This window comes from Taudactylus pleione, unplaced genomic scaffold (genome assembly GCF_031769625.1).
Source record: "Taudactylus pleione unplaced genomic scaffold, aTauple2 ptg000532l, whole genome shotgun sequence".
Lineage (NCBI taxonomy): Eukaryota > Metazoa > Chordata > Amphibia > Anura > Myobatrachidae > Taudactylus > Taudactylus pleione.
In genome coordinates, this window is record NW_028284934.1 from 642,815 (window position 1) to 652,027 (window position 9,213).

Genomic DNA, 9,213 nt, shown 5'->3' on the forward strand with positions numbered 1-9,213 from the left:
TCCGTTACATCCGTACCCAAAAAAATATATAGAGAGCGGTACAAAAAGACTATAAAGTGAAAAGATACACATGGCAGAATGTCAACTTTACCATTACAAAAAAAGAGAAGAAAAAAGGGTTTTAATCTAATCAAAGGATTATATGATCGAAAAGCCTTATACAATATTGTAGTGGCTCAAGTGTGGTATTAATCAAGAATGAGTAGCAGTTGTATCACAGAAAAAAGATGTGATAGATGCACATCTACTAATAATATAAAGTATGATGGACAACTTACGCATGGCATCACTTAAGGCCACCAAACCAGTCTTTCCGAAATGGATGATAGAGTATATTACAGAACCTAATCTTCCTAGGTGGTCTCCCTCCCTAGTACTACTTAGGCCCAATACTGCTTGGCTTCCAAGATCAGACGAGTTTGGGCATAGCCAGTATGGTATGTCTGTAACTAAGGACTCATCCATTCGGATATGCTGGTATAAGCCGGTGCCAACATATGTTGCCAATACCATCAAATTGACCACTATAATGAGCCCTACCATGAAAAAGCGTTAATTCAAAAAGAAAAAAAGCGTTAATTCAAAAAGAAAAATGAATACTGAAAAAAATGAAAAAATAAATAAAATAAAAATATATAGTATAACAAAATCAAGAAATATAAAAGAGTAAGAAAAAACAAAACAAAAAATTGTAATGCATAATTAAATCCAAATCAAAAAAGTTAATCGAATCCAGAGATGTAGCTTCTGCGAAACGGTCTAATGTTCGTATACCAGGAAAATACTCATCATAAATAACATGCAAAAGAAAGAGTCTCATTTAATCCACAAGGGGTAACGGTGTTCAGTTTATGTATCCATTGTGTTTCCAACTGGAGTAAACGTTTCTCTCGGTCACCACCTCCTCATGGTCGATGATTTTATAAGATAAAGTAGCCAAGGAATGCCGGTTCTCCTTAAAGTGGCGGGCGACAGGTTGGTCAATCTCTTTCCCTGCTAAGGCTTGTCTAATGGCAGTCCGATGGTGTGCCATCCTTTCTTTAAAAGTACGAGTGGTTTTGCCTATGTATACTAAGCTACATGGGCATCTTAACATGTATACGACATATCTGCTCGTGCAGGTCAAGATATGTTTAATCGGAATTTGTTTGCCAGAATGTGGATGAATGATATACCTGCTGGGTTCCATATAGCTGCAAGTGGTGCATCCGGTGCACCTATAGCAACCTGGTTTTCTGGATAAAAAGTTAGAGTCTGGGGTGAGTGGTGGTGGTGATACATCATTGTGGACCAGCCAATCTTTAAGATTTTTCCCTCTTTCATGGCACATCATTATGTTTGATTTGTATAAAGGTTTAATGCTGGCGTCTGAGTTGATAATTGGCCAGAGAGTTTTTGTCGTATGGTTTATGAATTTGCTGGATGTGTTATACTTATTCGTAAAAAACATGGTTTTATTATTTTTTTGACTTTTGACTCTTGAAGTAAAAAGTTCCTGTTGTGTCATTGTCATGACTTTACTTTTAATATTTAATATATCATCAATTTCCAGAGCAGCTGTGTCATCATTGGTAGTAATTCTTCTAATCCGTAAAAACTGAGAGAATGGAAGTCCCCTCTTCAAGGCGGTAGGATGATGGCTATTGGCGTGTAGCAGAGTGTTACAATCGGTGGCTTTATGATAGATCTTGGTTTCAAATTCTGTGCCCTTCCATTCTATCAACACATCCAGATAATGCACTGTTTGAAAATCACATACATAGGTGAATTTTATGAAATCATGCATTTGGTTGACCAATGTCATATGGTGTTCAAATTGTTCCCGTGAGCCTGACCAAAGAATCAGGATATCATCGATATATCTTGTAAAAAACAAAACATGTTGCCGGAAAGAAGAATGATCAAAAAATAGGACTTTCTCAACTTCGAACATATATATGTTGGCAAATGAAGGTGCTACGTGAGACCCCATTGCACAACCACGGTTTTGTAAGAAGAATTGATTATCAAATAAAAAATAATTCCTAGAGAGAGTTTTCTCTAATAGAGTCATGAAGAATGGTAAATGTGGGCCAGTGTACCCATTGTTACAGGACAAAAAGTTATATACAGAGTCCAACCCTTGTTAGTGAGGAATGCTGGTGTAAAGTGACACTACATCAATCGTACACAGTAATAAGTTGGAAGGTAAGTTTTGTAACTGATGCAATTTATAGAGCAAGGTATTAGTGTCCTTCAGATATGTGTTTTGCTGCATAATGAGTGGTTGGACATAAAAATCCAAATATTTGGAAATAGAGCTATAAAGTGAACCTCTGGCTGAGATTATGGGTCTGCCAGGTGGTGATGTTAAAGATTTGTGCACCTTGGGAAGGGCATAGATCAAAGGTACAACCGGTTTATCAGTACTAAGACTAGATTTCGTGGATTCTGTAATCCAATTCCTCGTAAGCGCTTCATTGAGAATATTATCAAGCTCTGTCTTGTATGAATAAGTGGGATCTTTGTCCAATTTAAGGTACACAGTGGCATCTCCTAATTGTCTGTATATTTCTTTTTTGTATTTGTCCATATCTTGTATTACCAGGGCTCCTCCCTTATCTGCTGGATGAATAGAAATTGTAGTGTCTTTACTCAATGTTTTCAATGCTTGAAATTCTTCTTTGGTTAAGTTGTTCCGAGCTTTAGTATGCTGCTTCTTGGATTCCTCCATAACTTGGTGGTCCAATAATCGCGTAAAATTCTTGATGGAAGCATTATGGGACTGTGGTTCAAAAGTAGAATGTTTTTTAATTGGACCTGGTTCATATGCAATGGTATTCTCCTGAGTGTTTGAAAATAATTCTTTTAATTTGAGGTTACGGGTAAACCGCCACATCTCTTTCTTCCACTCAAAGCTGTTAAAGGTGCAGGTAGGTACAAAGTTCAAGCCTTTGTTCAAAAGTCTTTTTTCATTTCAGTGATAGTTCTTTTAGACAAATTGATTATTGTGTTCTCTTCTTGTTTGATTTTCTTCCTCTCCCCCTGCTTACTGCGTCTCGTACGGGCCCTCTGTCTTTTGATGCCCGGGTGGTAACGCCTAAAGGGGGTCTCCGTGTTACGTTGCTGGAGGTGGTCTCTTGGTCACTCTGGGAAGAGTAGGCCCCGCTGGAGGGTTCACTGTCCAGGTGTCCTCTCAAAGACCCTTGCTTATATCTAGAGAATCTTGGTGTGGGAGTTCTGACTCTCTGTTCCTGGTAGTCTAAATTGACCCTATTCAATTTTTCTTTTTTGAACTTGATTAATTCCTTTTTGTATTCTGACACTTGTGTGTTAAGCTTCTCCAGCCAATTCTGTGTGGAGTCGCTGGTTAGGTCTGTTTTGTGTGTGGTCTCAAAAGTGACAATTTTTTCACGTATGTTGCCCAGTTCTCTGCTAGATTCTTCAATGACTAACAGTATTAAATCTAGTGAACATTTATTTAGTACTGCAACCCATCGTCTACAAAATTCAACATTGTTACGGCCAATAGTTGGAACATTTTTGATCCTAAAGCCTCTGGGTATTTTGCGTTCCTTATGGTAGTCAGTAAGGGTGACACCATGTAAGAAGTAATCTACTTCTTTTTTCTTTAGTTTGAGTAGCCCTTGATATAAATCATCAATAGAGTCTGAACCTGCAGTATCACGGAGGGAATCTTTAAAGTATAACCCTTCCGCTTCAGAGTCACTAAAGCTTAGTATTTCACCAATAGGGAGCTGTATATTTAAAAATCCACTACCATCTGTGGGGGTACTAATACTAGGTTTCCCTTTAGTTGTCATACCGAATCGGTATCAAAAAGCAGACTATATGTATAAACAAAGGTTATACAGGTGATGTATGAAAAACACAGGGTAATATTCAATATGATAAATAAAATAGTGAGCACATAACATAAGGACACACTAACCACAAAAACAGACCAGTGAAGCAAGTACAAAGAATTGTTTGATTGTACCACAATCTTATGGTGTGTGTATAGGATTTCTCTCAATTCTACCTATACAGACCAATGAGACATTCTGTGATATAAGTATAGATGAAAATGCAAAGGGGTGCCCTGCCAATCAGAAATAGTGATGAAATCCTATTTCCAAATAAACAAAAAGTCATATGGGCTGGCACTCCACATTCAAGCAATATATAGCTTTGGCCCAGGTGCCATCCAGAAGTGCTACAAGGAGCAAAGTATTTACAGACAAATGGTAGGCGGCACTCACGGGACTTTTCAAGGAAAGAATCAAACTGACAACTGTGTCAAACCTTCTCCGACATTTCAGTCAGTGAAGACTTTTATCAAGAACATAAAAACAATAGTGTAATGACATACCTTTATAACAGAACATCACCGGTGATAGGTGCTGCCTCCGTGTGATGACCGCCAGGCGCATAGGAGATGACGTCATCAGCACGTGTCCTGCGTGGCCGCAACGCAACATCACCTCCAACGAGGCGACATCAGGCGTCCAGACACACGCCTAAGACATCCTGCCCGATTTGTCAAAACCAGCGCCCCTGCCGTCAGGAGGCTATATTACACCTATATTACAATATGATAATACCATATCAAGCACAAAACGATAGCTCTGTGTAAAAGTGGGAGAGATGAGTGAAATATACCTGAGGGGTGATAAGAGAAGTTTCAAAAGGAACAGTGATAGTGTAAAAAGAAGAAGGAAATCAGTTTAGAATAAAAATGTAGTGCCACCGTGCAGTGACATAACAAAGAAGAGAGTACATGTAAACTCCACAGCAAAACAATTATATAAAGAAAAGAAAAGAAAACAATTACATATAGATACATTAAGGTGAAAAGAATAGTACATACAAACACCAATAAAGAATAACCAAAGAATATTATATGAGAACAAAGCAAACCTTTGTCTGCTAAAAGGATGTAGGAAAAAATTGCAAACAAGCATTCCGTTACATCCGTACCCAAAGAAATATATATAGAGAGTGGTACAAAAAGACTATAAAGTGAAAAGATACACATGGCAGAATGTCAACTTTACCATTACAAAAAAAGAGAAGAAAAAAGGGTTTTAATCTAATCAAAGGATTATATGATCGAAAAGCCTTATACAATATTGTAGTGGCTCAAGTGTGGTATTAATCAAGAATCAGTAGTAGTTGTATCACAGAAAAAAGATGTGATAGATGCACATCTACTAATAATATAAAGTATGATGGACAACTTACGCATGGCATCACTTGTTTTATTTTATTTTCTTTATATAATTGTTTTGCTGTGGAGTTTACATGTACTTGATAAAAGTCTTCACTGACTGAAACGTCGGACAAGGTTTGACACAGTTGTCAGTTTGATTCTTTCCTTGAAAAGTCCCGTGAGTGCCGCCTACCATTTGTCTGTAAATACTTTGCTCCTTGTAGCACTTCTGGATGGCACCTGGGCCAAAGCTATATATTGCTTGAATGTGGAGTGCCAGCCCATATGACTTTTTGTTTATTTGGAAATAGGATTTCATCACTATTTCTGATTGGCAGGGCACCCCTTTGCATTTTCATCTATACTTATATCACAGAATGTCTCATTGGTCTGTATAGGTAGAATTGAGAGAAATCCTATACACACACCATAAGATTGTGGTACAATCAAACAATTCTTTGTACTTGCTTCACTGGTCTGTTTTTGTGGTTAGTGTGTCCTTATGTTATGTGCTCACTATTTTATTTATCATATTGAATATTACCCTGTGTTTTTCATACATCACCTGTATAACCTTTGTTTATACATATAGTCTGCTTTTTGATACCGATTCGGTATGACAACTAAAGGGAAACCTAGTATTAGTACCCCCACAGATGGTAGTGGATTTTTAAATATACAGCTCCCTATTGGTGAAATACTAAGCTTTAGTGACTCTGAAGCGGAAGGGTTATACTTTAAAGATTCCCTCCGTGATACTGCAGGTTCAGACTCTATTGATGATTTATATCAAGGGCTACTCAAACTAAAGAAAAAAGAAGTAGATTACTTCTTACATGGTGTCACCCTTACTGACTACCATAAGGAACGCAAAATACCCAGAGGCTTTAGGATCAAAAATGTTCCAACTATTGGCCGTAACAATGTTGAATTTTGTAGACGATGGGTTGCAGTACTAAATAAATGTTCACTAGATTTAATACTGTTAGTCATTGAAGAATCTAGCAGAGAACTGGGCAACATACGTGAAAAAATTGTCACTTTTGAGACCACACACAAAACAGACCTAACCAGCGACTCCACACAGAATTGGCTGGAGAAGCTTAACACACAAGTGTCAGAATACAAAAAGGAATTAATCAAGTTCAAAAAAGAAAAATTGAATAGGGTCAATTTAGACTACCAGGAACAGAGAGTCAGAACTCCCACACCAAGATTCTCTAGATATAAGCAAGGGTCTTTGAGAGGACACCTGGACAGTGAACCCTCCAGCGGGGCCTACTCTTCCCAGAGTGACCAAGAGACCACCTCCAGCAACGTAACACGGAGACCCCCTTTAGGCGTTACCACCCGGGCATCAAAAGACAGAGGGCCCGTACGAGACGCAGTAAGCAGGGGGAGAGGAAGAAAATCAAACAAGAAGAGAACACAATAATCAATTTGTCTAAAAGAACTATCACTGAAATGAAAAAAGACTTTTGAACAAAGGCTTGAACTTTGTACCTACCTGCACCTTTAACAGCTTTGAGTGGAAGAAAGAGATGTGGCGGTTTACCCGTAACCTCAAATTAAAAGAATTATTTTCAAACACTCAGGAGAATACCATTGCATATGAACCAGGTCCAATTAAAAAACATTCTACTTTTGAACCACAGTCCCATAATGCTTCCATCAAGAATTTTACGCGATTATTGGACCACCAAGTTATGGAGGAATCCAAGAAGCAGCATACTAAAGCTCGGAACAACTTAACCAAAGAAGAATTTCAAGCATTGAAAACATTGAGTAAAGACACTACAATTTCTATTCGTCCAGCAGATAAGGGAGGAGCCCTGGTAATACAAGATATGGACAAATACAAAAAAGAAATTTACAGACAATTAGGAGATGCCACTGTGTACCTTAAATTGGACAAAGATCCCACTTATTCATACAAGACAGAGCTTGATAATATTCTCAATGAAGCGCTTACGAGGAATTGGATTACAGAATCCACGAAATCTAGTCTTAGTACTGATAAACCGGTTGTACCTTTGATCTATGCCCTTCCCAAGGTGCACAAATCTTTAACATCACCACCTGGCAGACCCATAATCTCAGCCAGAGGTTCACTTTATAGCTCTATTTCCAAATATTTGGATTTTTATGTCCAACCACTCATTATGCAGCAAAACACATATCTGAAGGACACTAATACCTTGCTCTATAAATTGCATCAGTTACAAAACTTACCTTCCAACTTATTACTGTGTACGATTGATGTAGTGTCACTTTACACCAGCATTCCTCACAAACAAGGGTTGGACTCTGTATATAACTTTTTGTCCTGTAACAATGGGTACACTGGCCCACATTTACCATTCTTCATGACTCTATTAGAGAAACTCTCTCTAGGAATTATTTTTTATTTGATAATCAATTCTTCTTACAAAACCGTGGTTGTGCAATGGGGTCTCACGTAGCACCTTCATTTGCCAACATATATATGTTCGAAGTTGAGAAAGTCCTATTTTTTGATCATTCTTCTTTCCGGCAACATGTTTTGTTTTTTACAAGATATATCGATGATATCCTGATTCTTTGGTCAGGCTCACGGGAACAATTTGAACACCATATGACATTGGTCAACCAAATGCATGATTTCATAAAATTCACCTATGTATGTGATTTTCAAACAGTGCATTATCTGGATGTGTTGATAGAATGGAAGGGCACAGAATTTGAAACCAAGATCTATCATAAAGCCACCGATTGTAACACTCTGCTACACGCCAATAGCCATCATCCTACCGCCTTGAAGAGGGGACTTCCATTCTCTCAGTTTTTACGGATTAGAAGAATTACTACCAATGATGACACAGCTGCTCTGGAAATTGATGATATGACCAAAAAGTTCATCTGTAGAGGTTATTCCGCCAGAGATTTAGCTAATATTAAAAGTAAAGTCATGACAATGATACAACAGGAACTTTTTACTTCAAGAGTCAAAAGTCAAAAAAATAATAAAACCATGTTTTTTACGAATAAGTATAACACATCCAGCAAATTCATAAACCATACGACAAAAACTCTCTGGCCAATTATCAACTCAGACGCCAGCATTAAACCTTTATACAAATCAAACATAATGATGTGCCATGAAAGAGGGAAAAATCTTAAAGATTGGCTGGTCCACAATGATGTATCACCACCACCACTCACCCCAGACTCTAACTTTTTATCCAGAAAACCAGGTTGCTATAGGTGCACCGGATGCACCACTTGCAGCTATATGGAACCCAGCAGGTATATCATTCATCCACATTCTGGCAAACAAATTCCGATTAAACATATCTTGACCTGCACGAGCAGATATGTCGTATACATGTTAAGATGCCCATGTAGCTTAGTATACATAGGCAAAACCACTCGTACTTTTAAAGAAAGGATGGCACACCATCGGACTGCCATTAGACAAGCCTTAGCAGGGAAAGAGATTGACCAACCTGTCGCCCGCCACTTTAAGGAGAACCGGCATTCCTTGGCTACTTTATCTTATAAAATCATCGACCATGTACCCCCCCTTAGAAGAGGAGGTGACCGAGAGAAACGTTTACTCCAGTTGGAAACACAATGGATACATAAACTGAACACCGTTACCCCTTGTGGATTAAATGAGACTCTTTCTTTTGCATGTTATTTATGATGAGTATTTTCCTGGTATACGAACATTAGACCGTTTCGCAGAAGCTACATCTCTGGATTCGATTAACTTTTTTGATTTGGATTTAATTATGCATTACAATTTTTTGTTTTGTTTTTTCTTACTCTTTTATATTTCTTGATTTTGTTATACTATATATTTTTATTTTATTTATTTTTTCATTTTTTTCAGTATTCATTTTTCTTTTTGAATTAACGCTTTTTTTCTTTTTGAATTAACGCTTTTTCATGGTAGGGCTTATTATAGTGGTCAATTTGATGGTATTGGCAACATATGTTGGCACCGGCTTATACCAGCATATCCGAATGGATGAGTCCTT

The 9,213-nt window shown here is 37.8% G+C and overlaps 1 pseudogene; it reads right to left on the minus strand.

Annotated features, from left to right (window-relative positions):
* Nucleotides 1–332: 332 nt before the first annotated feature.
* Nucleotides 333–451, minus strand: LOC148501146 (5S ribosomal RNA; annotated as a pseudogene).
* Nucleotides 452–9,213: the final 8,762 nt, after the last annotated feature.